Source organism: Triticum dicoccoides, chromosome 3B (genome assembly GCF_002162155.2).
Source record: "Triticum dicoccoides isolate Atlit2015 ecotype Zavitan chromosome 3B, WEW_v2.0, whole genome shotgun sequence".
Lineage (NCBI taxonomy): Eukaryota > Viridiplantae > Streptophyta > Magnoliopsida > Poales > Poaceae > Triticum > Triticum dicoccoides.
Genome location: NC_041385.1, coordinates 166,872,873 through 166,878,266, shown reverse-complemented (window position 1 = coordinate 166,878,266; position 5,394 = coordinate 166,872,873).

The following is a 5,394-nucleotide window of genomic DNA, read 5'->3' as shown; positions in this document are numbered from 1 at the left end:
TCAGATAAGATGGGGAATGGTGACAGTGATCGCCCGATAGACGGCGACACTGTTGCCACGATCCGATGACCGAGCCTGCGTCATCAGGAGTGCCGCTACAGTATCAAGCCTGTCCACGGGACCCGCCAGTCGGCGGGCCCCAGAAGCCGGCGGGAAGGACGGCGGCCTGAGAGACAGACGGCTGGGACCCGCGCCCAGCCGGATTACTATTGTACCCCCGGGGGGTAGGCCTATATAAACCCCCCGGGGCACCCATGCAAAGGGTTCGGACCTAGAGAGAGAGATAGACCAGATAGCCCAGGGAAGACAGAGCTAGCCTTGCCCTCTCCTACCTCCCGAAACAGCTCCAGGAGCACCATTGTAGTCACTTTGCTTTAGTGATCATGCGGAGACCCCGCAGAGCAGCAGTAGGGGTGTTATCTCCTAGGACAGCCCTGAAGCTGGGTAAGTTCTGCCGGCGTGCATGTCTTCGCCTCATCCCGCTTCCAGGCACCGGCGACGTTCTACTCGCTCCCACCATGATAAGCCATCCTTTGGCATATGTCGTATCCAACCCCCGACATTTGGCGCCCACCGTGGGGCGAGGTGCACCATCGTCCGGAGATCTGCTCTGGATGGGAACCCTGTTCCTCCTCGGTGAGCACAGCCAGCCCGGCACGCCGGACGGCGTCCGTGCCGACGCGCTGCGCGGCGCTGAGATCGCCTGTGCGGCCGGCTGCCTCGCCGATCTTGTCGGCGACGTTTGCCTCTCCGACGAGCCTCCGCCCGACGTAGGCACGAGTGGCCCCGAGAGCCTCCTCGCGGGCCTCCTCGACCAACTCCACGTCGCCGGCGAGCCTGCCGCGGACCTGGAGTCCATAGGATCCACCGACCCAATGCTGGTCGACTCCGACACCGCGTCGCTCGACGCATTCCCCACCAATGTAGTGGTCTACGACGAGCCGCTCTCGTACGCGTGGAGCGGCGGAAGCACCGTCACTGAGGTCCTCGTCCTCGAGCACGGCGAGCGCTCCGGCGAAGGAGCGCATGACCCGTTTGACACGGCCCTGTGAGACCTTGCGGCACCGGTTCCGGAAGACGCCGACGCCGGGACGCTGGAGGCGCTCCGCCTTCAGCTCATCGGGGGCGCGAAGAAGCTGGCAAGCATGAGGTGCTTGTCAAAAGCTTACCAACGAGAGATGGATCGCGCCGTAGGCGGCTCGCCGGCTCCAACCGGGCCTAGCCGCCTAGGCGCGGTCCGACAGCGCGGCGCGGCAATCGCCAACCTCTTCGGGGCTGATCGCCCTGTGTATGCCACGCCCACAGAGAATATCCGTGCCACCCAGGCGGCAGCAGACGAGCTCGACAACTTCGAAGGCGAAGAGCGCCGCATAATGACGGAGCGAGTTCTACAGCTCCTCAACGCGGCTGCCGCGCAGAATGATGTTGGCTGCCACACCGAGGCGCCGCAGCGCCAAAACGACGACCCACCGCCTCGCCAGACCAAGGTGCGACGTCTCGAATGCCGACTGGCGGGGCCCGTGGGAAGAAGGACAAGGAGCCGGCTGCCAGCCGCAGTCGGACTCACATCACCATCGAGCGCGACCAAGACGACCGTCCTAGAGCGGTGGAACGGCGGGACGACTACTTGCCTCCCCCTCCTCGCAGAGAAAGACAAGTCTCCCCGCCGCCCGTGGAACATCCGACTCTTGGCGACCGCCTTGGCCGCCGAGAGGGAGTCGGAGAGAACGACGCCCGCCACCAGATCGACCGACTCCAATGATCCCTGGCGCTAGAAGAAGAAGACGAGTTGGGTCCCCCCTGCTTTGGACCCCGCATCCGGGACGAGCCCTTTCCCAAAGGGTTCACGCTCCCCCGAGACACGCCCAAATATACCGGCACCGTGAAGCCGAAAGATTGGCTGATCGACTACTCCACAGCCGTCAACATAGCGAACGGCAACAAGCGTGTTGCCGTAAGATACGTCCCGCTCATGCTCCAGGGCTCGGCCCAGACGTGGTTAAACAGTCTGAAGCCTCACAGCATCAGCAGCTGGGTTGACTTCATTGAGGCTTTCGTCCGCAACTTCACCAGCACGTACAAGCGATCTCCCAAGCCACGCCAGCTCTCCTTGTGCGTGCAAGGCCCTGACGAGTCTACTCGCGACTACCTCACGCGATGGGGCGAACTCCGGAACTCCTGCGAGGGCGTGCATGAGGTGTAGGCCATCGAGTACTTTACTGTCGGGTGCAGAGAAGGCACCCTCCTCAAGCACAAGCTCCTCTGCGATGAGCCGGAGACCCTCGATGAGCTGCTGATCACAGCGGACAAGTACGCTACAGCCGACTCCTCCATGAAGGCGGAGATTCGGGTCAGCACAACTGGCAAAGTCGCCCCTCAGGCTCCAAGAACTCCGGCTGGAGACACCAGTCGGCGGCAACAGCAGAATGACCAGAAGCGCAAAGCCCCGCAACCGACTTCTAGCAGTCGACAAGTGGCAATGGCAGAGGACCAGCAGCTGGAAGGACCGCCTCCGGCGAAGCGGTAGAAGGGCGGCAAGTCCAACTGGCTGCCGGCTTTCTCCTACGAGCAGACTCTAGATGGTCCATGCAAGTTTCACAGCGGCGCGAAGCCGTCAAACCACACCATCAGGAAATGCCACTGGCTGACCAGAATCGCCAAGGGGGACGGCCTGATCCCTCCCGCTCCTGCTGGGCCGCGTCCTCCACCGCCGCCCCAGCAGCCGGCCGTCAGGCCAGTCGGCGCGATACAAGACGAGTTCCCAGATTAGCACGGAGCCTATGTGGTGTTCACCAGTGTAGCGGATGACCAGCGCAGCAGGCGCCAACAGCAGCAAGAAGTGAATGCGGTTGCATCAAGCACTGCAGAGTTCATGCATTGGTCCGAGAAGCCTATCAGTTGGAACAGAGCTGATCACCCAGAAGTGATGCCGAGTCCAAGCTCCTACGCCTTGGTCTTAGGCGCCACACTCGCCATAGATAGGCGGGCCGCTCGCTTCTCGCGAGTATTGATAGACGGAGGCAGCAGTATCAACATCCTGTACAAGGATACAATGGAGAAATTGGGAATCAAGCGAAGACAGCTTTAGAGCAGCCGGACCGTGTTCCACGGAATCGTTCCTGGCCTTTCCTGCTCGCCAATCGGCAAGATCCTGATAGATGTCCTCTTCGGAGACAAGGATCATTTCCGAGGAGAGCCAGTTTGGTTTGAGGTGGTGGACCTTGAGAGCCCATATCATGCACTGCTTGGCCGACCCTCCTTGGCCAAGTTCATGGCGGTCCCCCACTACGCCTACCTCAAGATGAAGATGCCGAGTTCCAAGGGAATCCTAACCGTGTCTGGCGACTACAGGAAGTCGTCCACTTGCGCGGCCGAGAGCAGTCGGCTGGCCGAGTCCTTGGTGATCGCAGCTGAGAAACGGCTCCTTGATCGGGTCGTGGCGATGGCCGGCAAGCAGCCCGAGTTATCGTCCGACCCCAAGGAGTCGGAAGCAGAAGGATCATTCAAGCCGGCCAGAGAAAGAAAGAAGATAGCGTTGGACCCGGAACACTCGGAGAGGTACGCTGTCATGGGCACAGGCCTTGACAGCAAATAGGAAGGCGAGCTCGTCGATTTCCTCCATGAGAATCGCGACATCTTCACATGGTCCCCCAAGGACATGCCTGGTGTCCCGGCGGAATTCGCCGAGCACAAATTACACGTCCGATCTGATATGAAGCCCGTCAGGCAGCCCTTGCGCTGCCTGTCAGAAGAAAAAAGAAGAGTTGTTGGAGAAGAAATAGCCCGGCTCCTTGCAGCCGGCTTCATCATGGAAGTATTTTTTCCAGAGTGGCTGGCAAACCAAGTACTGGTGCTGAAGAAGAACAAGCAGTGGCGGATGTGCATTGATTACACGAGCCTCAACAAAGCCTGCCCCAAGGACCCATTTGCTCTGCCAAGAATTGATCAGGTGATAGACTCCACAGCCGAATGCGAGCTGTTAAGTTTCCTAGACGCATATTCAGGATATTATCAGATCAAGCTGAAGCCGGCTGACAGACTGAAGACCGCCTTCATCACGCCGTTTGGAGCCTTCTACTACCTGACCATGACGTTCAGCTTGAGAAACACCAGCGCCACCTTTCAGCGTTGGATGCAGAAGTGTGTCCTGAAGCAACTCGGCAGAAATGCCTATGTCTATGTGGATGACGTGGTGGTAAAGACAGAGAAGCGTGGAACCTTGCTGGAGGACCTCAAGGAGACATTTGAGAATCTGCGCCGATTCCAGATCAAGCTCAACCCGGAGAAGTGCGTTTTCTGAGTACCAGCCGGCCAGCTCCTCGGTTTCCTGGTCTCCGAACGCGGCATAGAGTGCAATCCTGTAAAGATCAAGGCCATCGAAAGGATGGAGGCACCCAGACGACTGTTAGATGTGCAGAAGTTCACCGGCTGTTTGGCATCCATCAGCCGATTCGTCAGTCGACTGGGCGAGAAGGCTCTCCCCTTGTATCAGCTCATGAAGAAGACGACGTTCTTTGAGTGGACTCCCAAGGTGGACGAGGCTTTTCTCCAACTAAAGAAGATGTTGACTACTCCCCCTGTGCTAGCGGCTCCGACACCCAAAGAGCCCATGCTCCTATACATTGCCGCCACCAGCCGAGTAGTCAGCACGTTCATTGTAGTCGAGCGCAAGGAGGAAGGCAAGGCGCTACCCGTCCAGAGACCGGTATATTACTTGAGCGAGGTGCTGTCGACCTCCAAGCAGAACTACCCCCATTACCAGAAGATGTGCCACGACGTGCATTTTTCCGCCAAGAAATTGAAGCCTTACTTCCAGGAGCATTCAATCACCATGGTCTGCACAGCTCCACTGGCCGAGATCATTAGAAGGCGAGATGCTTCTGGCCGGGTGGCCAAATGGGCCATCGACCTGGCTCCCTACACCATCTACTATGAGCCCCGCACCGCCATCAAGTCACAAGCACTGGCCGACTTCCTCGTCGACTGGGCCGAGACCCAGTATCTGCCGCCAGCGCCCGACTCCACCCATTGGCGGATGCACTTCGACGGCTCCAAGATGCTCACCAGCCTGAGAGCCGGCGTCGTCCTCACTTCCCCCAAGGGCGACAAGCTCAGATATGCGCTACAGATCCACTTCGCCGCCTCCAACAACGTGGCCGAGTACGAGGCACTCATCCACGGGCTCCGGCTTGCCAAAGAACTCGGCATTCGCCGGATCCTGTGTTATGGCGACTCTGACTTGGTGGTCCAGCAATCATCTCGCGATTGGGACACCAAGGACGCAAATATGGCGAGGTACCGTTTCCTCGTCCATTAACTCAGCGGATACTTCGAGGGGTGCGAGTTCCTCCACGTGCCAAGGAACGACAACGACCAAGCAGACGCCTTGGCACG